This window comes from Paroedura picta, chromosome 9 (genome assembly GCF_049243985.1).
Source record: "Paroedura picta isolate Pp20150507F chromosome 9, Ppicta_v3.0, whole genome shotgun sequence".
NCBI classification, from domain to species: Eukaryota; Metazoa; Chordata; class Lepidosauria; order Squamata; family Gekkonidae; genus Paroedura; species Paroedura picta.
This window is the reverse complement of record NC_135377.1, coordinates 27,027,868-27,054,767: the sequence shown is the minus strand read 5'-3', so window position 1 is coordinate 27,054,767 and position 26,900 is coordinate 27,027,868. Positions and strand designations below refer to the sequence as shown.

Here is a 26,900-nt window from a genome sequence, read left to right as displayed (position 1 = left end):
CTGCTGCTCCCCAGCACTGACCAGCAACAGTCTATGGGTCTCTCTCACCCCACACAAACACCTTTGTTGATGGCATCGACTTTTCTAAATATCAATAAGACACCATCTGAATATAAAAATAATAATAATAAGAGTTAGTTTTTATATGCCACTTTTCTCTACCTGAAGGAGGCTCAAAGTGGCTTACAGTCACCTTCCCTTTCCTCCCCCCACAACAGACAACCTGTGAGGTGGGTGAGGCTGAGAGAGCCCTGATATCACTGCTTGGTCAGAACAGTTTTATTAGTCCCGTGGTGAGCCAAGGTCAACCAGCTGGCTGCATGTGGGGGAGTGCAGAATTGAACCCGGCATGCCAGATTAGGAGTCCACACTCCTAACCACTACACCAAACTGGCAATAAGCCATAGTGTGTCTTCTTGAGGAAAAATAAATATAAGACAGTGTCTTATTTTCGGGGAAACACTGTATTTGTTACATATTTGAAGCCCCAGTCCTGTTAAAGGCTTTACTTCATGCAATGCTGATATGCTGCATTACAACAAGGGGATAGATCATGATGAAAAAGAGGTGTTGCGTTCAGCGTGTTGTGTTCCTTCTTAGAAACCTTATCCTCACCAAAATAAATTTAATAGATCAGGGAGACCTTTTAAGGGAAATTGTGAGAGAGTATCAAGGTCTGACTGAATTGTGTTATCTTCCGTTTCAAATCCTCTTCAAGCTGGATATAAAGAATAATAGCAATATATCCAGTATGAGGACTCTGAAGATTTCGCTGACTCTGGATTAACAGAAAGATTTCCAGCTATCAGTGTTTAAGCTTCACTTCTCAGTCAGTCATTCTTGACAAGGCCAAAATAAGGTGCTAATAGCAGTCACTGTAAAGTGGTTGGTTTTTCATTAGTTTAGGCAGAATGTCAATTAAAAAGGTATTGAGATAAAGCAACAGTGACTGGATTAAGTTTATGGATGATAAGAAAAGCCATTTACAGGTTCTATTGCAATCTGAATACACTACCCAAGGCAAAGACTTCTTATACTACAGTTTATAAAAGCACCTGACACTTTCTGAATGGATTTAGTTGCTCTTATGTCATAAACCTTGGCCTCTTGTAGTCTTGGAAGGCCTTTTTAAAAACCACAAATCAGCATAATTGCCATTTTAAAAATGAAATGCAACTCAAATTCTGGTTGTTTTATCGCCATTCTCTATTCAGAATGTTTGTCTCAATCAGATTTATATCCTACTTTTCAACTACAAGGTCCTCAAACTGGCTGATGTTTTTGAAATATTTATCTCTTCCTTTTCAATGCATTTTGACTTATCCTTCTTCCAAGGAGTTTTAGAGACATGGTTCTTCCTGCTTTTTCCTAATAGCATCCCAGTAAGGTAGGCAGGGCTGCCATCTATGGGTTGAGAAATGCCTGGAGATTTTGGAGAGGGTGGAGTATAGGGAGGGGAAGACCTCATCAGGGCATAATATCATAGAATCCACCCTCCAAAGCAACCATTTTCTTCCTGGGGAACTGATCTTGGTCATCTGGAGATCAATTGTAATAGAAACCATGGGGTTTCTTGATGGCCCTGGAAGGGTTTCCTGAATGGGTGAGAATAGATTAATTTAAATATATTTTAAAAATTTGTTACACATTTATTGGATGATATGACCATAGATGGTCATATTGATTTGCCCTCCCTCCCAAGATAGCCAATGATAGGCCTGGAGGGGGTGGGAGAGGGAGGGCCCCTCTGTGGGTGTGTTATTGATTGATTGATTGATTGATTTTGTGATTTATTTCCCTCCACTCCCTGAAGGCTTGTGGTGGGTTACAAATGCCAGATAAAATCTAATAAATCCCATTAAAACCCCTGACATAAAAACCATAAAATGCAACAATATCAAACAGTAGAGAATAAAGATACGGCGGAAACATAGTCTAACATCCCCAGCAATACCTCTAGGGAGGGAGGAGAAGGATGAGGAGGGGACAGGTGGGAATTGCAAGCTGCTGCTCCTATAAGGGGGCCATGATGGTCCTTGCTGCCCAGCCTCAACCAGACCTGGCGGAAGACCTCCATTTTCCAGGTCCTGCGGAATGCTTAAAGCTCCAGCAGAGCCCGCAGCTCCTCCGGGAGCTCATTCCACCAGCTGATCCGGAAACTCATTCCACCAACTCATTATTTATTTATTTATTTAGATTTATATACCGCCCTCCCCGAAGGCTCAGGGATTGATTCCACGCTCCCCGACATGCAGCCAGCTGGGTGCCCTTGGGCTCGCCACAGCATTGATAAAGCTGTTCTGACCGAGCAGTAATATCAGGGCTCTCTCAGCCTCACCTACCTCATAGGGTGTCTGTTGTGGGGAGAGGAAAGGGGAGGTGAATGTAAGCCGCTTTGAGACTCCTTCGGGGAGAGAAAAGTGGCATATAAGAACCAACCTTTTTCTTCTTCTTCTTCTTCTTCTTCTTCTTCTTCTTCTTCTTCTTCTTCTTCTTCTTCTTCTTCTTCTTCTTCTTCTTCTTCTTCTTCTTCTTCTTCTTCTTCTTCTTCTTCTTCTTCTTCTTCTTCTTCTTCTTCTTCTTCTTCTTCTTCTTCTTCTTCTTCTTCTTCTTCTTCTTCTTCTTGCCAGTGTCCATTTTGATTGTATTTAACCACTGTATTCTTTGTTAGCCTGGTTTCCTTTTCCTACTGACCAATCCTAGCATAATTGCTTTGACAACTGAGTTGGATTGCATGATGTGGCCAAAGCAAGTGAGTCAGACTTTTGGGATTTTGCCTACCAGAGAGTGATCAAGCTTTATGTGCTGCAGTATTTCCTTATTCATGACTTTTGCCATCCATGGAACCCACAGAAGCCTTCTCCAACACCAGAGTTCAAAAGAATCTATTCTTCTCTTGTCTGACTTTTTTCAATGTCCACCTTTAACAACCATAAGTGGCTATTGGAAATATGATAATCTAACTAATCTACATTTGTTAGTCACAACTCTTACTAACTGTTTTAATCCAATTTCAGCTATACTTATCTCCCAGCTACTTATGCATCTTGACTCTGACTTGCCCCTTTTGGCAACTGCCCCCTCCCCTCCCCTCTACCCTCTCTCCATCTGTATGTAAGGCTTGAGGAAACCTGTTTCAATGTATCTGAAGAAATGTGCATGAACAAGAAACCTTATACCCCACATTAAATTTTGTTGGTTTTAGGGGTGCCACTGGACTCAAAGTTTTGTTCTGTAATTTTATTGTTATTGGATGCCGCTTCTCTGTTATTTATGTTGTATTATATGAGTATTGTGTTTTTGCTTTTATTGCTTTTATATATGGTATAAGCTGCCTAGAGTTCTGTGTATAAAAAAGAATGATGGGATGTACATATATTCTAAATAACAGTCCAATGTTTCATTCTTGTCGGTGAATGGTGCTTTTCCTTTTCTTTTTAATGAACTTGTGAATCTATTAAAAGGTTTGCTCAGACCTTGCTGGACAGGATAGTTTAATCCCCCCGTCTTGAAATGCTTGTAGAATACACATTCTATTCACAGTCTTGGTAAGACTTTTCCTGAATTGTTTGAGATACCTACAGCCTTTTTATTATTTCAATTTTGTTTACACATGCTCACAGGGAAAAAAAGTATTATGCTGTTTTAAATGGCTTTTTTTGCCACCCGAAATGAATTTTATGCTTGCAGAGCAATGGATGTAAAGCAGGGACCATGGTTTTTGTTACTAACACATCAGGATCTTAATATAGCCATATTTGCATTCAAAACTGATAAATGAATTGTAGCATCATTTGAAAAATAGTCTGTCTAGAGGGGAGCTTTGATGATGCATCTGGCTGATACTAACTTTTGTGTTTATTTTGCAGTACTTGCTCAGGTTTCTGCTATGATGCTAGAGGTTAAATAGGAAACCACTGGTGAATATTGGAATCAGGATGTTTATGTTAGCTGTTAGTTCATCCTGGTAAACCAATTATGGGCCACAGTAACTGCAACTCCATCTCCAGAAATCACATATCGGATCTGTTCAACAGGGTGTGAAATCATGCTGCCTTTTGACTGATAACATGCAGTACCACTTAAGTAGATGCTTTTTGTGTGGCTTATTAAACATTTTGGGCACAAGAAAATTCTAGCAAGGTCCTATACTTCCATGATAGTGATGACATTGGACACACACACACACACAAACACACACACACTGGCCAATAGCAACAAAGTTCAATGGCAGATTTCCTTGTTCTCAATATATTTATTGAAAACCTGTATAAGCCCTACTAATGTGCAGGCATCCTGATCATGTGAAGAAATCCCTCATACACTTATGTATAGCTCTTCACCTGACTGCGTCTAGTGTGGGATGGGGCTTGACATGAAACTAACATTTCCAACCCCCCTCCCCCCAACCTCCATCCATCCGTTCATTTATTTACATCATTTATAGTCTGCTTTTTCACTGACACTCAAGGTTAACAGGAACTCTGGTTAACAGGATGGCTTTTAAAATGAACATACCTTTGTGCATATTTTGTGCCTTCAGTCAAAGAGTGAAGATCCTGTGGGGACAGCTGCCACTGAAGCAAGTTTTTGAAAACAAATAAATAAATCATTGGGTGGGTCGGATTTGGTTTGCTGGCAGCCATCCACCGGTTCAATTTCCCTTTCTGCGAAGTGTCTCTAAAGCAGGGTAGTTAAACTGCAGCCCTCCAGATGTTCATGGACTACAATTCCCAGGAGCCCCTGCCAGCAAATGCTGGCAGGGGCTCCTGGGAATTGTAGTCCATGGACATCTGGAGGGCCACAGTTTGACTACCACTGCCTAAAGGCTGAAATACATGTGACATGAGTTGAGTCACATTCACATGGGAGCCAGCCTTTAAAATCCTCTCTGTCACTCTATGAGCGTCTGAATGCCATGAGATGGAAGGAGGGGCTTCAGGCTATTCTCCTGCACCATTTTTGCCAGCAGCTGTGGCTATGTTGAGTGCCTCCTGTCCCACACAAATGAGGTAACCCTTCCAGGGCCTTCAAGAAACCCCAGGGTTTCACGAAACCCCTGTTCTCTCACCCAGCACTCTGTTCTGTTGCATGCAACTTCACCAGCAGTTTTTACAACATTTGCTTTGCATACATGAGTCTGAAAGAACTAAGATTGCTCCTTCTTCTATTTTTCGGTTTGGTTTCAAATAAGAAATAGCGGTAGGGAATGAGAGTAAGACTGAAGCAATACTTCAGTTATTAATGAAAAAGCTAATAATGAAAGTGCAAAAAAATAGAGGGAAGCTTTTGAGCATAAAAGATGTGTTTGTTGTAGAAACAGGGAACATAATAATGTTAACAGAATGTGATGCCTCATTAGCAAAACCACATTCCATTTCTACAAAGGGACACCAATTTATGCTTTTGTTATGTCATTTTGCTAGCACTACTGGTTTTGTATGCAATGGGATATTTTCCTCCACTGTAGCAATGATATGCATCTGACAGATCTTCCTTCCAATTTTTAGCTTATATGGCATTTATTTATTTATTGTATAGATTCTGTTCATTGACATCAGGTAGAAGACTTGCCAGATAAGTACATCTGGCAGCCGTCGTGAAACCTAAATAGGAAGAACAGGGCTATACTCTTGTTCTTCAGTACTTATCTGTTAATTATTTCATTTTGCAAAAAAGAAAAAAGATTGCATGAGTTTTTGACCCCAAAGAAATGTAGAGGTCAGTCCGAAGTTCCCTCCCATCCTGTGTGTAGCATGCTATTAGTACATCTATAATGTTGGCACCAATTGCCTTTCTAATGAGCCATATGATCCAAATGTAAACTCATTTTCAACTTACATAGGAACTACTAGTTGGGAGAAAGAGCAACAGCATGGAAAGATAGTGTGCTGGGTAAATAGAAAGTTCTTGAACTTGGAGTGAAGTTCTTAAGATTTGAAAGTTTGGAATTCTTACCTACAGTGAATTTCTAACTACTCTTAATCAATGAAAGCACCCACAAACTGTTAGGCCAATATCAAAATGTTGTCTTTCTTATGCTAAAGGGGGTGAGGATTGGAATTCTGGAATACTGTAAACAAAGACTGTCAGTGTGAAAGGGAAATGGATGGCTTAGGTTATTCCTACTTCTTGCCATTTCTCCCCTCTCCCAAGATCTTTTTCCATGAGGTCAAAGTCAGAGGTGCCATTTCTCTTCCCAATAGGTAAGAAAGCAATGGAGACTAATTTTAAGAGGGCAATGGCTAGATGGATAAGGGTCTACAGTGCCTTCTGTCCCCAGTCATAGCCTATTAAGAAAAGACACAGAAATTGGCATCTCATCTGATTTGGCTTGAAGCCTGAAGTATAAAAAGTAAACAATACCTTGGGGAGGGGGGACCTGTGATTTTCCTGGAGGGTAACAGAATGATGATGGCTAAGAAACCTTTCCTCTCCCCGTCATTATTCATCTGTACACCCCTAGATGGTGGACTTTCAAGTAACAGAATGCAGTTTGTTTTTGTGTTTACTGATTCAGACCATTTCTGCATGGAGGGGCAAAATGTCCATGGCCTCCTGCTTGCAAACGCGGGATGGTAAACCTCGCATTTGCAGCCCTCTCCACAGGAAAACCTTTCTGTGTTATCCCTCTGTCCATTGCGGCTTTTTGCCACCTGACGAGGCTGTAAGTGAATACAAGCCGAACTCTTGTGGACTGAAACTTTTTTCCCTCCCGAGCCCCCAAATTAATTTTATTATTTTTAAAAAGGCACTTTTGCATTGCTATGTGGTAACGCCACAACACAGATGAATTTTAAATAAAAATCAACATCTCTGCATAGTTATGGAGAAACACCGGGACAATACAACATTCCCCCCTTTGGGATTTCTGTTCTTTTAGACTTAATTTATGTCTGGGTAGATTTCTGAGATGCTGAACATGGTAACTAATGCCCCAAAACATATTTTTTTTGGAAATGGTTGGCTTTAAAACAAAGTGCTCAGACCCCTGTATGATCTGGAGAATGCTGCTCTATCACCCACCCACCCCTTTTTCCCAGCTCATTTCCCTCCTCCAGAAAACATAAACAGGGCTGTGTTTCGCCTGCTTGATCCCCAAAAGATATGGACACGTTGCAGAAGTTTTTATTCTACCTTTGACAATTTACTTTTGCAGTCATGCTGCAACACCATTTAAAAAAATGACTCAGAGCAGGAAATGGAGGCAGGAGGGCGGGTGTGAGGGTGGGACAACACTGCAGAGACTATCGCTCTTTTCGCTGTCCATATGGGCTTGCCTCTGGTTGTTCATGGGCTGCTCATCGATGGACTGCAAGATAAAAAGTGCCAAATCCACTTTTTGCAATTTCCCTCATCCCAAGGCAAATTGGGATGCAGTTGACGTCATACAGAGGGGGCCCTAAAACCTTCTAGCAACCAGAGGCTGTCCAGAGGCAGAGTCCTCATGTGGAAATCCCATTGTGTTCAGTGGTACACACTCCCAAATAATCATCAAACTAAGAAGAAAGGCAGTTTCCCTGATTATTCAGGTGTAGCGATGACTATACTAATAGATCAAGTAAATGAATCATTTAGCATGCAATACAGATTTAAGTTAATTGATTAAATTCAAACTCAATAATTGTGAAATCTGATAATGGCCTGATTCTGTGCATTTTAGAAAGAACTAGCAAATGTTAAGTCACATTGTTATGTTGTTCAAGGTTATGTGCAAGTAATTACTCTAATTTACTTGTATCTATATGACCCATTATGCACGGGGGTTTTAGCGTGCGTTCGGGGTGGAATGGTGGTGACTAAAATCACTGATAACGCACGGAGTTGGCTGCAACCGGCCGCAGATTCGGTGCATGCCACCGAAAAAGCCGTGTTAGTGGAACACGGAAGAAAACGCTGCTTCCCGGGCGACCAGGGCACAACCGGAGATGGCACCGAATTGACCGCGTGCATAATCGGGGAGGCCATAGGGTCGGAGGCGGCGCGACCGCTCAAGTGGCTGCCGGAACGAACGGCAGCGCAGGCCGGGGGGAACCCAAGGGAACACGGACGGAAAGGTGGCCTGATAGGTCACAGTGGAGGGGGCGAGGGGATCGCCGCGGCTAAGGACGGCAGAGAGGCCGGCCACCCACCTCCTACCCATTCCCAAACACACACCCCAACCACAAACGAGAACAGAGGCGAGGTCTCTAAGAAAATACAAAAACTTTATAAAACAGTGTGAATGAACAAAGCACAAATATATAATACAAAGCTTAAAGTAGGGGAAACAATATAAAGGGGAAACCTATGGGGCAGAGGAACTGGGGCAGCAAAGAAGGGGAGAGGCGAACTGGGAGTAAGCTAACGGGCAGGGGAAACATGCCCCCTCCCCCTCTGTGCCTGACAAACCCAGCAGGGCTGTGCCTGCGTTGGCTGCTTCCTCCCTTCCTGGCCTCCGCCTCCAACGCTTGCCAACACAGCGGCACGCTCGCCTCGCTTCCCCTTGGCTCTGCATCGATGCCTCGACACCCGCCGCTCCGGGTTTTGCCGCTGTCGCGCCCCGTCCCATCCATAACCGGTTTGCTTTGCGTCTTCCCCCTCTGCGTTTTCCATGTGACCCGAAATCGCCGTTTCGGCAGCCATGCATAATGGGCCTATGAGTCAATCAGAACATACATCCACAGAAGGATTCTTGCAGTTGGAAAAAATCAGTTAGGCAGGGAAGGGTGTGAAGGAGCAATAAGATGGTCAGAAGGCTTAATTATGATGGGTTCCCTCATGTTCTTAGAAGAATTTTAAAATATTTTTAGTAGATAGGAAACATACTGAAAGCTGGCTTGATTAAGCTTGATTAGAAGAACAAGTTTTGTTGAGGGAGAATCCGTATTAGAAAAATATGGCTGCCATAAGACTCCCTTCACCGTCCTCTTGTAATTCTTTAGTGTCAACAATCAGGTGATGATTCAAACACATCTTTAAAAAAATTCATGGAAGATGAATTCATCCATGTATCTAAAAGCTAAGGACTAAAAGAAGAAGAGTTGGTTCTTATATGCAGCTTTTCTCTACCAGGGGGAGTCTCAAAGTGGCTTAAAATTGTCTCCCCTTTTCCCTCCCCACAACAGGACACTCTGCGAAGTAGGTGAGGCTGAGAGAGCCCTGATATCACTGCTTGGTCAGAACAGTTTTATCAGTGCCATAGCAAGCCCAAGGTCACCCAGCTGGATGCATGTGGGGGAGAAGTGGGGAATCAAACCTGGCTCGCAAGATTAGAAGTCCGCACTCCTAACCACTACACCAAGTTGCCTCTTCGTATGGATATAAACTCTGCATAACTAGGCTAACTAGAGCTACAATGTAGTGTTCCATGAACTCACAGGTGTATAGAAAAATATTCTTTATCATAATATAAGAGGTAAATCATCTTAGGTGTGACATCTGAGCACATACAGACATTGAAAAACCCTTGGGTAGAGTTTGGAGACTATGGTTAGCTTCTATAGCAACCACAATGCAAGATTAGACATTTATATGGAGTTTTGTTATCACAGTTGCATCAAGTGCTGGATGGCAAACAGAAGGAGGGGGTTTCTTTTTGTCATTCCCAAAATATTTGGATAATTCTTTTTTTTTTTTTTAGTATTTTTTCTCTGTTATAAGAAAGCTTTGAAAAATATCATTACCTACTTATATTTTTACCTTTATAGGATTTAAAAAAACAACAACAAACATTGGTGCCCCACTTTTTGAAGGATCACATTGTTTTGATCCAATATACCAGGATTTTTATTTTTAAGCCCTCTGATGAAGAGACTAAATGGCTAGCATCTAGCCCTTTCTGACAGAATTAATGGTGATCATGTGGTGAAGCTCTGAATTGCAGTAGGAGGCTAGAATACAACATGGAGGGGGGAATGATGGCCTGCTTAGGGTGCTATTGATGATCTGGCAAATGCCTGTGAGCAAAACCCATTAATTTAAAAATTACTTACCTGGCTTCATGTTGGAATTCTGCTGTCTTGCTGCTCTTCCTCTATCACTATGGTACTTGTTTCAAAGAAACACCTGGTGAGAATCAAATGAAGCACTGAAAATGTGTAATTCAAAATACACTGGGATGTGTGTGTGTTAAGCTGGGCACTATTCTGCTGTCAAGAGATTGAAGTCTTGCTGCTTTCAATTAACTACATATTATGTGCAAATGTAAGTTATCGATTTGGGAGGTATTTTAGACTGATAAATAGAGAATTATATGTAAAGAAAACACTTGTGACTGACAAGAGAGGGGGATATTAACTGAATAACTATTTTTGTGTACCAGATCACCTCTTTGAAGTGGATCTCCACAGGATTCAAATAATGGGTAAACATTTAATGATGTGGTACACATCTTCTGGAATGGCCCCTGGGATGGAAATGGGTATGAACATGATGTCTGTAGCCCCGCCCCAGGGAGCACGCCAGAAGGGTCTGGGGCAGCTGTGGGGTGCTGCGGCAGGCAGCCAGCTGGAGCAGCACAGGCCATTGCGGGAGGAGGCTGGGACACCACCATGCTGCCCAGGGAGGCCTAGATAGTCACAGGGCAGTGTGGCAGCCGGGCACATGGAATCATAACACACAAGTCCATGTGTCCCTCCAGTTACATACAGTAATAACTGTTACTTTTTGTTTTGTAATTATGGATGACTTCTTTTTCTTCAAGCTGTTCTGGCAGGTAAGTATTTGGCTCAATTCATGGTAACTTCAGTTAAAGGGTCGTAGTATGGAATCTCATTCTCTACCACAGACACTGCCAAGTAGGGCAAACAGTACTGAGAAGAAATGAACCTACAGTCTAGATTTGGTCTTAGCTTCATATATCATTCTTGGTTCTACTAGGCAGTTCTTGTGGCTTCGTGGTCCTTCACTTCTATGAAGGGTAGTCTGATAATATCACCCTGTCCCTGTGTTGGGTGGACTCTTAGAAATGCACATTTGCATAAGTGCTCAAAACAACCCTTGCATTTCAAACAGATACATTTCTGATATATATTGTTGGCTCCCACCATTATACACATTGGGCAGTCTCTTGTGATTTTACATGCTTTCTGCACAATGTTAGGTAGTTTAGGTTTTATGGTTTATTTTGTTGCTTTCAACGGTGCTATTAATCATGCTTTCTCATTTTCTTTCACTGCTGGGATTTGACAGGGATTTTCTTTCACCTTGAAAAATTGCACATAGCCAAACCACTCTTTGCCATACTCCCATAGACTTAACATATCTTGTAGAGAGAAAGCAGATTGTTTTCCGCTTGGTGCTTCCTTCTGAAGGATGATTTTAAAATCATGAGTTTGATCTCTCTCTTGGTGCTGGAAGATCATAAACATATATGCCTTCTAAATTATTTTTTTCTACCTCAAGCCCTTATGATTCCATCCAAGAGACAAGGAGACTAATTCAATAAGCAGTGGACCAGGAAGTAGTAAACTGATATGCTGCTAATTTTTATCACTGAAATTTATTTTTAATAACTCAGTTGGAAATGTTATTTATATTATTTTATAATTATATGCAACTTCATGATTATGCTGGAACAGACAGCAGCCCCTATTGAAACTCATTGGGTACTGCAAAAACTGATATGCAAAATGTGATGGACACATCATGTGGAAGAAGGAAGTGAATCAGTCAGGGAAGGATAGGTATAGAAAAAGGGGAGGTACATAAGGTATACAAGACATTGGCTTTAATTAGCTCTCTCTAAGTAGGAAGCCTCCACTACGAGGGTTGCCTGGGACAGGCAGGAGATGGGGAGGTGGGTACTTACTGGCGGGTGATCTTTGTAACCACTTGATGATGTCACTTCTGGCACACCTGAAACACCACTCTAGCCCTCGTCACAAAACTCTATGGTTCCTCGGTAAAGGATCGAGTGATGTCCCCATGTCACACTGGAAGAGACATAATCAATTGGTGATGAAGATCCCTACCACAGTTTTGTGGACCTGCATCTATCTGCTGACCAGATAAGTACCAAGCAGGCATCTGCAATAATTACCAGGAGTTTGCCCACTATTAGCAGGCACCTGGTAAGCCTACCTGCTGCTATGGATTCATATTTATTTATTTATTTATTTTTAGACTTCTAAGCCACCCCTTTCCAAAGTGGATCTATGACTGCCACTGGGAAAACAATATACTAACTATATTGGAAAATAACGTTGCACAATACAAAACAAGCCGCATAATGCATGAACAGAATATAAGAAGCATGGCCATAGAAAACCCAAAAGATGTATATAGTTCAGGCGAAATATAGGATACATAAACAGGCAATATGTGAGCATATATGATATCTACAGTACAACTATAAACCAGTCCCCAGTGAATGGCACACTGGACAATGAGATGAATCATAAGCTACCAGATATTATAAAAGTTTAAATTTAAACATGATAAAATTAAATTACAACTACTGCACAATCTATCATATGGGATTGTGGGGTCATAACAGCATACCCCTCACTGAGGGGCAGAGATCTGCAGGTGCAAATGGAGAGGTCAACGGGTTTAGATATCAGAATGCTGGGCCTCAACCACAGGCCTAGTGGAACAATGAATGCTGTTTTACAAGCCCTGAGGAACTATCTGAGGTCATGCAGGTCTCTGATTTCGTTTGCCAGAATGTTCCACTTGGCCTGATTGGGTTGAGGCCAGATTGATCTCCTTCAGGCCACGGATCCTAAGTAGGTTCTAGTCACTAGAACTTAATGTCCTTTGGGACACATACTGGAGGAGGTGGACTTGAAGATACAAAGGTCCCAGACCAGTTAGGGCTTTACTGTACTAAACTATACTAAATTTCTTTATTTGCACTACTTCAGCATTGCATGGAACTACAGAAAATAACTTTACCTGGACAAACATCCCCATTTAAGCATTCTCAGTGTTAGTTTCTCCTTTTGTTTCAGTCAGAGCCCACTCCCATGTCTCCTTCCAGACTTTGCAGAAGTGAGAAAAGCCCTACCTGCCCTGCATCCTACCCATGGCAGGGTGGCCATGCATACCTGTGGCCATGTAGAGGATTCAATGAACACCCACTGCAACGTTTGTCCATATTCCACCTCACATGATGTAGATGTAGGCTCCTCATAAACTCTGAGAAAGTCTTGAGAAACTTGTGGAATGTTTTAAATGAGTTTATTTAATAAGAAAAAATGGATTATTGTTTGTACGTGTTTTAATTAAATTCTAATGATAACAGTACTAATGTGCCTTGACACAAATTCACAAGCAGAAAGTTAATTATGAATTAAGCACTGCAGCATTGTATGGGTTTTCTAAAATGTTAAAAATGTATGATTAATAATATTATGTATAATTGATCAGATAAATGCAGGCAGTTAGAGTGAGCTGCTTTCCCTAGCAATAAATACGGTGGGAAGGCTCCATTAGGCTGTTAAAATACATTTTAATAGTTATATCAACAGATGAGAATTCGTTTTCATTTCCTGAGCAAATAGCTACCCAGAAACCAATGCTTTCAGTATAGGTTCTCTGATTTAACTTGCAATTTAAGCACTATTTATATATTAAGCTTGGCTACATTTTCTCTGCTCACAGGTGGTTAAGGCTTAAAACTTTGGGCAGGGGAGGAAATGAGGAAGACACTAGTAGCTTGCTGGCTAACAGCAGCTGTAAGAGCCTCTTGTGGCACAGTGGTAAGGCAGCAGACATGCAGTCTGAAGCTGACTGCCCATGAGGTTGGGAGTTTGATCCCAGCAGCTGGCTCAAGGTTGATTCAGCCTTCCATCCCAGCTTGCTGGGGGATAAACGGTAATGACTGGGGAAGGCACTGGCAAACCACCCCATACTGAGTCTGCCATGAAAACGCTGGAGAGCGTCACCCCAAGGGTCAGACATGACTCGGTGCTTGCACAGGGGATACCTTTACCTTTACCTTAAGATACATAGGCTGGGGCAGAAGGTTGCCGACCAAAGTGAGAAATTTAGTCACCTGAAGCTAGCAACATGTGAATAGCATCTTCCTGCATTTCTTCTCTGCTCACAGGTGGTTAAGTCTTAAAACTTTGGGCAGGGGAGGAACTGGGGAAGACACTAGTAGCTTGCTGGCTAACAGCAGCTGAATAATATCCCACAGAGGTGGTTTTAATCTCTTCTACCCTTTGTTCACAGGTACTTAATATCTGAGTGTACATAGAGATGTAGGCCAAAGAATTATTGTCCTTTGGCTTAAGAGTCATGTGCTAAAGAAAGGAAGGTCGATTAGCAGACAGGAAGAAAACCTGCTTGACATGCAGGAGCGTCCCCGTTTCCCGTTTGTTTCTGTTCCATTTTTTGTCTGTCTCTTGTAAGATGCTTTGGTCCCCCCCCCCAACTGGGGATAAAAATAAGACATTAAATAAATGTTCAGTATTTTGTTTCTCTATTATAAGGTGCTTTGGTTCCCCGTTGGGTGTAAAATAGGAAATAACAAAATAAATGTTCAGTAATGCAAGAGCCCTCCCCTGGAATGAGAGAAGTATCTGAATGAAATGGCCTCCATATACCGGCTGTAATAGAATTGAATGGAATCGTTTTAAACTCTTTTAATTGTTTTATTGTTTAAAATATTTATAATTTATTATGTCATGTTGTTAACCGAGCTAGCTTGCTGGAAGGGGCAGTCCTATGAATATAATTATAAATAAGTAAATCATAAACATTTACCAAGCTCTGTCCCACTTAATTCTGTTCTTCCTAAGTGACTTTTAACTCTGGCCATTGTCTTTTAATAGAATCATACGTAACGAGCAAGAGATGCACAATCCACACTTTCAATAATAAACCCCTGGGCCATGGTATAAACCAATTATTCTGTAATTTATCTTAAAAGACAGAGGACCCTTTCTGTAACATCTCTTCTTTTTTTCTTGAATGAAGTATTTTTTTTACAAAGAAGGGGAACCTTGAATATACCATGATCCCTTTTTCAAAAAAAAATGTACCCAAAAGGCTTTTATTACTTTGCATAATGCTAATTTGTTTGTGATTTTAAAATGATTCCTCTTTTTTTGATGGCACCCACGCAAAAAACAAACTAATACCACAAACCAAAAAAAACCTTGTCCTCCTTCCAGATAAAGAGAATATGTACTTACAGTCTGTAAAACTGAACAGCCTTGCAACTTTGGCTTTTGTTGGTGGAAATTAGGCACAATCGATTGAACAGTCAGAAATGACAGTCCACTGACGGAATTACGCAAGTCCGATCCATGTGGCTGGGGCATCATGGACAAGCCAGGGCTTGAATAGTGTTCAAAAGAGAAGGGCCTGTTTAGCCTGCTAGTTTAGCCTGCCCCATGCAATACCATCCAGTGCAAACAAAGGAGCTTGCAAACTGTTTTGCATTTCAGTTAGCAGAATCATCAGCTTTGCAAACCTCGTGCTGTTCTTTGATAACTCACTGATAGTTCTGGGGGCAGCAGGCAGGACAATGTCTGTAGAACTTGCCCTAAATTTCTAAAAATATCATCAATATGTTATTTAGCTTCCCGGTTGCCCACCAGCTTCATGTTTTCTATCCAGGCTGTACAAATTTAGCCTATATTTTCCAGATGACTTTGCTGCCTTCTTATCCCTTTCCAGCACATAATGTACTGTAGCGCTAAGAAAATTAATGCTTCTGAGTATAGATGTTTGCATGAGTCAGCAGAGCTAGCACGGAGTTGATGACACCTTGCCTGCCCAAGGGAGCTGACATTCACAGCTTTATGAAGCTTTTTCCCCTTTTCTCCCTCCCTGATCTTCTGGCAGATTACAGTGCAGTAGATAAATGGGCCAATGAGTAGATTTGAAAACATTATCTTGTGCTTGCATAGCAATTTATGTAACTCACAGTGCAAGAAAGAGCAAACATGAACACAATCCATTAAAGGCACAAGGCAGGAATAATCCTAGGAAATTGAGAATGCTGCCGTTTCAGCTAGTATTTATTGAACTTCTTTAACCTTTTGCTGGCTCTCTTCCTTCATGCTATACTGAATCTATGCGTGACCCAGATGTAGACTGGAATTGCCACAAGTGGAAGGAAACTCCTTGTCTCAGTCATTCTGATAATAATTTCTTGATCGTTTCTGTTCAGTTCTTTTGGTGAAGTACAACAGGGATGGAGAATGAAGTTTCATAATGGTCAAAACCAGCAAAAGCAGAGAAGAATGGAGCCCTGGAAAAAAAAAATTCTGCGCACCACAGAATCAGAACAAAAAGTGGGGGCCTGTCTCTCAAAGTTTTCATCCTTAGACTAATTGCAAAGGTCTCTGGTGCTTTTAGTGACAGGAAGAACTGCTCTAGCAAAGGCCTGTAGCTATGTTGCCTATCAAGCCGAGCAATTGTGGGTTGCAAGAAGCTCTTCCTGAATCAGGCAAAAGACCTTTATTTATTTATTTTTTAAAAAATCAAGCCTCTCTTGGGCTGCCCCGCATAGCTGTTGATCCGGGTTCAGTTTGGTAAGTTGCTTCTCTTAAACTTCAACTTCATTTCCGAAAAGAGACTCCAGATTGCTCTGTTGTCTGCTAACAGAATCTGAATGTCCCTAAAATCCTTATGCAGCAAAATATCACAAGTTAGGCAATGTACTTTCAAAATAACTGGTAAGGGCCAAGCCTCAGAATCATTTTTAACATGGAAAATTCAGCATGTAATTAGTCCCTGTATTTTACAACAGTAAACTATAGTAAAAAAGGACTCCAGTAAAGACTCTGGGCTACTGAACTGACATCTTGGAATAGTATATTGCTATCTTATCATCTGGTAGTGTTCATAGCTCAACTTGAATGTGCTTCTATTAATAGGCTATATAATTTTGTGTAAACCCAGGGGGGAGAGAGGGAGGGGGGAGGGGGGGAGGGAATTGTACTTAATATGTGGTTAAGTCCTTCAAGGCCCAGTGAAACCAGCCTCATACAAATACATATAAAGCTTGGTAGATATACTCTGAGTTACAAGGTTTGCCTGTCAAGAATTTTAAGCGGCATGGCATTATCATAACTTTATTGAAGTAAGGTTGGTTTTTTATCATGCCGTGTTCTTTGACATTCTGCTTTGTGTGTGTATGCTGCCTGTCACTCAGAAAGTCATCATGTCAAGAGGGATCTTTACTACTCAGTGCATCAAAATGAGCTAAAGTGAAGAGGACACGGAATACATGTCAGCTGAGAAAAAGCCTCTTTGGGATGAAACTCAATTCATTATAGCACACTTAAAATGCATATTGAGACAATGGATATTTTGGGTGTAGGTGGGGAACATTTTTCCCATGCAGTTTTAAAGAAAGGGGATGCTGTGATGAGCAAACAAAGGCATTACTCTTCATTAAATAAAACAATGAAGGATCACTGTTAATTGCAGTTTAGACCTCAGAGTTCAGAAGGACTTAGACACAGAGAGAGCCACCACTTTGGTAAAGCCTCCTAGCCTCCAAATGTACTTGCCAAAAAGATACGTATCTTGGATTTTTGAGGGCACTGATTTGTGTTTCCTTTTAGTTGCAATTATCTGTTTGAAATATTCAGTGATATGTATTTGGGAATCCTCTTGGCCCATTCCGCACAAGGATCAATGTGGCAGATTGCTTGCAGAAAGAAATAACGGAATTTAAAATAGTGGAATTCGGCGTAACGCATACCTGCCTTTGTAGTGGAATCCAGTAGCGTTTCAATTGTTTCCTACAGGTTTCCAGTCTCACCAACAATCACTAGAAACGAAGCAATTTTTTTCGTGCTTTGTCCCGCCCCTGGCCATCAATCAAACGAACAGCCAATGGGCGGGTGTTATCATGCTCCGGAGAAACCCCTTTCCCTTTAAGAACAGTTTAAAAAGAAAAAGAAAAACACACGTTGCAACGAATATGCCTTGATTCCTTGATTCCTTGCTTCCTCCTAATGTAGAGATGCATCTAGCTGGCAGCTGGCGTGTGAGCTGCCGATTCATTGTTGCCATGCTCCCCCGGCCGAAAATAAAGGGAACTTGCAAACGGGGCTGTGTTGTGCTTGGTGACTTAGGGGAGCTTTAAAGCAGCTCTGTGGAGGGACTGCAGCCAGAGAAGCCCTGCTGGGTGAATGAAGGCTCGCCGGCTCGTTGCTCTCTGCTCGCTCCGAGAAAAAAAAATGTTGATCACTTCGCTGGAAGTTCAGAGGAGAGAGCCAGGGGGAGGGACTTTGCTGAAACTGCAACAATGTTAGTGCACAGGTCTTTTTCGCTAGTGTTGCAGATTGCTTGCAAGAGTGTAGCGCTTTTCAGAGGGTGAATCCACTTTTCTGGATTCTCCTTTAAGTGCTACAATGAATCACTTTTTGCTGATTGGTTTCAGGAGTGTGGCAGATTGTGTGCGACGTCGTGCATAACTGCAAATTAGTAGCGTTTACAATTTGCCACAATCCTGCTACATTAAACTCGTGCGGAATGGCCCTCTTGTTTCGCCCCCTGACTTCTTTAAAATAAGTCAGCTCTGATAATGATTGAAAAGCAGCATGTAATCCATTTTATGGAAGGAAGGTGGCATGGCGGAGCCCAGTCTCATCAGGTCTCAGAAAGTTGAGCAGGGTCAGTACTTATATGGGAGACCACCAAGGAAGACTCTGTAGAGGAAAGCAATGGAAAGCCACTTCTGCTTCTCACTTGCCTTGGAAGTCCCTTGCTGGGGTTACCATGGCCATTTCCACACAGTGGTCAAAATGGCGGGGCACTGCAGTTGTGTGATATTTAATCATGCTACCCCCTCCCACACATTGCACTCTCCCTGCCATGCAGCTCGAGCAGCTGAAGATTGGCTCCTGCCAAAAACCTCCCCCATTTGGGATTCTTGTCAGGGGCACAAACTACAGGAAATTATAAATTGTAATACTTTGTATTTGCTTTATTATATTATATTTACAAATTTATTTTTATTATTTATCATCATCATCAACTGATTCAGACTCCAGAGAAGCCAGAGGGATGGGGAGATGTTATAACTAACATGGAGCCTTTCTTCCTCATTTACTATTTACGTTGGGCTGGTGTGAGTGTCAGGGAACCACCAATACAGACAAGCATGGCAGGCCAGGCCATGCACTAGCAGAGGTCAACCATCAGCTCCTCAGTCATCAATTTATCCAAGCTGAATTCTTGGAAATATAGTTCCAGATATGTCAAAGATACTCATGTAACCTAAAGTATCTTGGGTTTACATTATCCAAGGTATACCGAGCTACTGTAACCCTGTGCAAATGACCAGTCTGAATGCTGACTCATCACACATGGAGGGAAAACAGGCACCAGCACATTTGTCCTGACCTCCACTTCTGTGTGATCACCAACTCATCCGAATACTGTGGAGACATGGAGGAAGTGCCTGCACATATATCCCCACCCTGTGATCTGTATAGGCTTACCAGATCCCTCCTGGCAACCAGTGAGAGATGGTGAGCAGCAGGGTGGCTATCCAGTGTACAGCAACATGACTATGTCACTGCCCACAAGACCTGGAAGTGATGCTCTGATATTTGGACAAAAACACAATGGTAAATTTGGCTTCTACTATAGAGTTTTGTCTAAATACCAGAGCATTGCCCTGGCATCCCAGAAATGATACCATCACTCCTGAGTCATGTGGGCAGTGATCTAGACATGTTGCTAAGGATTCCCCTCTTTTGTGTCAAAGTTCCCTTCCTCTGGCTAGCTGATTGGTGGTGGGGATGTGTGGTTTGCCACCAGGAGACCCCTGCCTCCCCTGGGGAGGGGGATATGATAATCCTAGCTCAATAATACTGACTGTTGCTGAAAGTTCATACAGTTTCTTCATGTGCTCATACCCTGCATATTACATGGTGATTGTAAACAAGTGTGTGTGTGTGGGGGGGGCTGTCTATCCCAGCATTGTGATTCATGGGTCATCTGCTCAGGTTTAGAACTTCAGCTAAGGCACTGGAGGTAAGAGATTAGGGCCTAGTCTGCACACATAGAGTAATGCACTTTCAATGTGCTCTGGCAGCTGGAGTTTCCTGTGCAAAACAGGATAATCTACTTCTAAAGTGCATTGAAAGTGCATTATCTATTGTGTGCAGACAAGGTCCAGGAAAAGAAAGGGCAATAATGAGAAACAAACAATAAACAAAGTAAAGTTTTTTAAAAAATACAGAGGACATCCCCCCCACCCAAAGCCTTTACTAGCTTCAGCTTATTATTTACATTTTCCGCTAATCCTAGCATTTATTTTGGACCCAGAAATGCTTTCTTCCTGCTTCCCTGTGTGAAAACTTTTGATGCATTTGGGATTGTGAATGCCTGAACTGTCACACACCCAGCTCCACTTCTAGATATTAACTTGGTTTTCCAGTTCAGTTCTTCTGAACAGAAGGGGAATGGTTAAATGTCAGTGTTTGACAGGAGTAAGACAACATAGAAGTGGTTTCCCTAATTCTGCATCTTCGGTGACACCTGCACCTACATGTGTCAGCAAGAGAGTCAGAATTGCCGTGGACCATTCATTTGTTGCAAATAATAGGGAGAATGTTACGACAGGTCTAGTATCCCATTCATCAAAGGGAAAGAGAGTGGAGAATTGCTGATATGTTATTGTAACTTTGATGACAGCCTGTTTTCTGGGGTGCAAATTTTTGAAGAACTGTTGCAAATGTAACATTAACATTCACCAGAGCTTGTCCAGAATGCCTTTCTCTTAGGAATTTATCCTGCATGGGTCTCTGTGCTGGCTCATAGCTTCACTAGAAATCAATAGACCTTTACAGAGGCAGAAAAAGCCTGCCCTCGCTTAACAGCTGAAGAGCAGGGGCAATGGAAAAGCAACTGATTTAATTATCCTTGGCACATAAGGCTTAATACCCAGAAAAATATATCCAGATCATCTAAGCCACACAAGAACTATGTGGTTGCCTGGCAACTTCTATTAGACATGCCTATTATGTGACTTCAAGATTTGATGTGTGTGTGTGTGTGTGGCATGGGCTAAAGTACATTGCATCTCACCAACATTTCAAGTAATATTTCCCCAATGAAATAAAACTGCCATTTTTTTTAAAGTGCCTAAAAAATCATGTCTGATTAGAATACTTTCATGCAATTTCAAAAATTAATGAGAAAAAATGTATTTGTACTTTGAACAACTTGCTTTTCAAATGAACTCTTCCATCTTTGGTTGTACATTTGGAGCATCCATTTTATGACACCATCTGCATTATTTCAGAGAAGCAATTTGAAAATTTTCTCCATCCCTCTTCTTCCTAAATGCCTTCCGACATGGTCATCTCTGCATAGCTGATGATAACTGGCTTCTCCTTTAAGCTTGTAGAGCCCTGTTGTTGTGCAGAACCATGGACAGTGGAATGACTGAAGTGCAGACTGCAGAGCTGTTTGAAAGGCCATTCTGAGAACATACTGTAAGTGGCTACGATATATCTTACTAGGTGGGATGTTTCCAGGGTCCTGTAAATGTGTGGGCTCTTGCATATGATATTGCTATGCAAAGTTCACTTTCCTGGGACTGAGCCCCACTGAATAGATTAGGTCTGACTTCTGAGAAAACCTGCCTTGAATGCACATGTATGAGCATGAGGACATGTTGAGTGCCAAGTCTGCATCTTTTTCACTTTGTGTAACGTTAAGCAATTGCCCACATTAAAAACAATAAGTTGTTTGATAAAGTTCAGGCCGATTTTTTTCAACCTCTCGATATATATTTATGGAATTTGAAAACCTTGTTTTGATCAACATTTTAATTCTTCTTAAGAAATCAGCACATTAAATAAACTGATTTATCAGCACATTAATGTTTGTAACAGTGCTTTCTTCCCAAGAATCAATAATGATGTGCTTGTCTTATGGCGGAGATTACTGGACAAGATCTATACATTAGTTAGGAGAGTGATCTCCATTTCAAACTGTAACTGACTACTACAAGAGTATTGTTTGTTTGCTGTATAAAAGAACAATCTTTTTTATCCTGGCTAAAAACTCCTTACTTTAAAGAGTCAGAAATGAGCATGTGTTAACCCACAATACCAAATATCACTTAAGTCCCAGTCATATGAATTAGCTCTCTCCTTTCTTATCCTAGCTAAGTTTTTTTTTAGATATGCACCTCAATTCTATGCATATTTTCTTTGAGCCTAATGGGATTTACTCCTAAATAAGAGTATACAGCGATACAATCTTATTTACGTAAAACAGTGGTCCCCAACCTCCGGTCCGGGGACCGGTCCCAATCTGTGGATTAGTTGGTACCGGGCCACGGCTCCTCCTCCTCCTCCTCCTTGGCTGCCACCTTGGGGGCTGCCCTGCTACTTTGCCACTTGCTCACCTTTGGTGGTCCCCAGCGGCCGCCATGGCTGAGGCTCCCCCTCAGCATGGCACTATGCAGCTGCTGCTGGCAGCGCCTCCCAGTGGGTGGCGGAAAATCAGGGGTGCCAGCTGGAAAGCAAATGGAGCAGGGGGCTCAGGCAGTGGCAACGTCCCTCAACCAAAGACTACCCCCCCCCCGGGCCTCAGTAAAATTGTCAAGTGTTGACCAGTCCCCAGTGATAAAAAGGTTGGGGACCATTGACATAGAATAGCAAGGCCTTAATTAATACCTCAGGTGAGGTGATAATGTGAACTGCTACTACATTTCCAAAGCAAAAACAATACACACTAAACCAACATTGGGATATTTCACTCTACCCTATAACATGGCACATTTTGTTTTGCTCTAAAACTTAAAATGGATTATGCAATTACACTACAATTAACTGCGATTCATCAGATGGAATTTAAGACAAAACTTGTAATCAGCAATCCTTCTATCATAGAAAAGGTAGCTGTGGTGTATCTTATAATTAGTTTACTGATGTGTACCCAAGAACGAGTAAAACAAAATTAAAATCATATTTCTCTTTCATCAGCTGACAGCATATTTTGGAATTTATTTGCAACATAGAACAATGGTGCTCATTACCACAATCATAGGCCAACAGTTGGGAAATTAAATGTGTATATGGAGGCAAAAGAGAGTGGAGTAAAACAAAATGAAATAAATATGAACCAATTTCAAGGTCAGATTTGAGGCAAGCAAAGCAAAAGCCTATTGATTTCTTTTGGTTTATATACAGTGGATGTAATTGAAATGTCAACATCGACTATATGAGCTTGTTAAATTGGCTGTAGTATTTCTAATTTGAAGTACAAGGGACACAAATGTAAAAATCAAATGATGGCATACACTAAGTGGTAGAGATTATTGAAATGAAGCCAGGAATATGTAAAAATATTCTTCCCTTTGCTCTTGCTCTGTCTTTTGAATTGATATGACTGTACTGAACAACAGCATGTAGAGAGAATTTTTTCCCCCCAGTCTGTGAAGTATTTCCCATCTGCTGTCCCTGTAACCTTTACAACAATTTGATAAGGTAGGCTGGCATTATCACTGCTGTATTGCTGTGTGGATGAGGGTTTCTGATGGTTACCTAACAAGGTGGTGGTTGAAAGGAAGTTGGAAACAAGAACTTCCCTTCCCACTCTTAATCAATATAGCTTGTCAGCTTTTACTGGCATTTATGGGGAGGTAGGTTCTCAGATGGGAGGCCACCAATCCAGTGTCAGGTGATGGCAAACCACCTCTGTACATGTCTTATCTTGAAAACCTTATGAGCTTCTCATCAATTGGCTGAAAATTTACAATACTTTCTACCACTACCAGGAATTAATAATTACAGGCACTTGGGATAAATCTTGCACCCTAAGGGATATCCCCTGGCTCTCTGAAACAGGCTCAAAAGAAGACTGAGGAAAGGCATATAGGGAAGCAAGGCCTCCCAGGTGGGATCCTGACTTCTTGGCTCTTTGCTCATGGTTCTTTCTTGTCCAAGTGGCTCTTCAATGAATCAATTTGTTGACTGGTACTCAAAGATACTGTGCACATTTGAGGGTTTATCTATTGATTTCTGTGTCCAGATATAACAGCTATATTTATCTTTAGTCACAGCAAGCCTAAGCATAAGGGCTAGCACGATGGAATTCACTATCTGTAAACCACTCAAGGAGTGATATAAATAAAACAGTAAGGCTAAGGGGGGTTGGGCTGAGTCCAGGATAGAAACAGGAGCCAACAAGAATTCCAGCCAGTCAGGTGAGGGGCCAATTAGAAGGCGCGAAGCGCCTTCCAATTGGGCTTTCACCAGGACAGACCAGAGTTTCATCCAACGCAGCCAGGGGCAATCTGGAGACCCGCCCACCCAGCGCAGCCAGGGGCAATCTGGAGACATCGCTGCCAGTCTGCTCCTGACCACTGCTCCTGACAATGACAGGATTTCTCAACCTTTTTACTGTTTACGTTTTACTGTTGAGAAACCCCTGAAACATTCTTCAGGATGTGCCTCTCTGTCATGCCCCGGAAGTTATATGTTTACAGTATGCAAGTCATCATCACTAATAAAATAAAATGGAGTCACTCCACCTGCAACAAGGATGCAACAAGGATGTTTATGGCTGAGGCACCTCCCCTTCCCTCCCCTTTCAGGCTAATCACTGGCAGGGAGGGCAGAATATGGTCAACTAAGCAGAAGATTTTTAAAAAATCAGTAAAAATATTTTTAAATTATTGTTTTCCCTTCTGAGCTTGCAAAACCCTTGGAGGACTCCATGAAACCCCAGAGTTTCATAAAACCTTGGTTGAGAAACTCTGGTCTATGACCTTGTCAAAGAAATAGGATTAGGTATAGGAAGTTACAGAATTTGGCTGATCTTCAGTTTGAGGGAGTCTGTTTAAAAAAGACTAGAAATTTTGAACCTGTAAGATGTGTTTTACTAGGTGGCATTTGGATATTACTGAGACACAGCTGCATTCTTATACTATACAATGATGGAAAGGATGAAGGTAGAAGCACTGGGTCAATCTGTCAGTGAACATGCCTTGGATGTACATGAAAACACAAGGAAAGGGGAAACTGGAGTTCATTGTTCCTGATCCTATGTCTATTTAGTTAGAAGAAGGACCCAGTGAATCCAGTGGTTTCTTCCAGTAAAGTGAAGCTTTAAAATATATAATGATGGCAAACTATTGAAGCGTTCAAGGTCATTATACATTTTAATAGGCTATCTAAGTGTTGTTGTTGGGTTCCATCAAGTCATTTCCAACTCATGATGACTTTCTGAACAAAGGCCCAACATCCAACTCTGTCCTCAGGCATTTCTAGGCATGTACAAAACCAAAAAAAAATCATACAATTTCAGATTTAACCAAAAATTATGTGGCCATATTTGAAAGGCAAGAATACCCCTTTAACTTTTTGGATTTGGCCAAATCAATTCAGCCTAATCTGAAAAATTTTGGGGCTTCGTCATCAGCTGGTGGGCATACTGGCCACCTCCATTAACTGTGGCAGGTACACTGATCAGCTGTTGCTGGCAGGCGCACCGCCTACTCAATTTTAATGCCTCCCCAGTTGGGAAGGCATTTAAATGAAGTGGTCAGCTGATGGATGCACAGGCTGCAGAGTGACCAGCACATTAGTTTACAATGACAGGACCAGGAGCTCAAATATGGCTCTTTAAGAAAGAAAATGACATCTTTTAAGATAAAAGTATATTGGAGGGATAGGTGGTGGACTGCTATAATAGCTAATTCATAGAGGGAATTAACGGGTCAAGATTTTAAGAGGGCTAAAGGGGTTACAGATGCTTTATAGAAAGGGAATGATGGCAATGAACATTTTACAGCTATCCAAGTGAGAACCATGCACAGATGGCACTAATGGCACACCTGGGCACTAATTGTGCAGGGTGTTCCTGTGTCTTACATATTGTAGTATTTCGTGTGTGCTATGGTCATTTACAAAAAACAGTGTTAGGGTTGTGGAAATAGTATGGATTATTACTAATAAACATATCAGTTATCAGTAATGTTAATCACATATTTTCAGACAGGCAACTGATCTCTTGTACTGAATTTTATGTAGTTTGGCTTTTTATGAAAGACTGTTTCCCTGTGCTTTAACTGGAGATGTCAGGGATTGAACTTGGAACAGTTTGCCTGCAAAGCTGGTGCTCCACCACTGAACCACAGCTCTATGGATCACATGAATCATTCTTTACATCCATACATGAGCAGACTAATATCGAAACAATGATGGAAACTAGGCTTTGAAAATGGTGGCAGAAAAGCATACATTCTAACAAACAGCTTTACAAGCAGGTTTATACCTTCAAGAGCTTAAGTGTCCCAGTTGAGATCTCGCCTAAAGCTAAAGGTGTTTCTACTAACTGACAACAATTATGCTTAGCAGACTAGAATTTGGGCCTGGGGAGACAGCTTTTACCATCTGCTCTGCTCTTCCTTTCTAGCCCTTGGAAACATAAAAGGAAGCTGACTTCTGGAAGTGCTTGAAGAGAGATTGTTGTCACTGAGGGGAGCACTTGCCATCTGCTCTGTTCTTCTCCTTCCCTGCAGATAACAGCCTTGTTCTAGTAGATGGATTGTTGATTGGGGTGTCAAATGCCATGTGGGGGCTGGAGGTCTCCCGGAATCAAAGCTGATCACCAGTCTACAGAGATCCATTCCCCAGGAGAAAATGGCAGCTTTGGAGGATGGATTCTATGGTGCCATATCTCTGTTGAGCTACCATCCCCAAACCTTGCCTTTCCTCGGTTCTGCCCCAGAGCTCCAGTGCTTTCTCTACCCAGAGTTAGCAACAATAATTGTTGTTGCAGTAGAGATGCCAACCTCTTGGATCCCCTGGGATTACAGTTCATCTCCATTCTACAGTGGTCATTTCCTCTGGAGAAAATGAATGCTTCCAAGGGTGGGCTCTATGGCATTGGGCCCCCTGAGGTCCCTGATCTCCGCAGGCTTCGTCCCAAAATCTCCAGGAGTTTCCCAGTCTGGAACTGGCAACCCTATGTTGCGG

General features: G+C 41.8%; 1 long non-coding RNA gene across 1 annotated transcript; it reads right to left on the bottom strand.

The window, feature by feature from the left end:
- Positions 1–9,973: 9,973 nt before the first annotated feature.
- LOC143844321 (uncharacterized) lies at positions 9,974–15,266 on the bottom strand. The gene is made up of 3 exons (XR_013233953.1): positions 15,126–15,266; positions 11,792–11,915; positions 9,974–10,047 (listed from the first exon to the last, which is right to left on the bottom strand). It is a non-coding gene; the product is annotated as an uncharacterized LOC143844321 (long non-coding RNA).
- Positions 15,267–26,900: the final 11,634 nt, after the last annotated feature.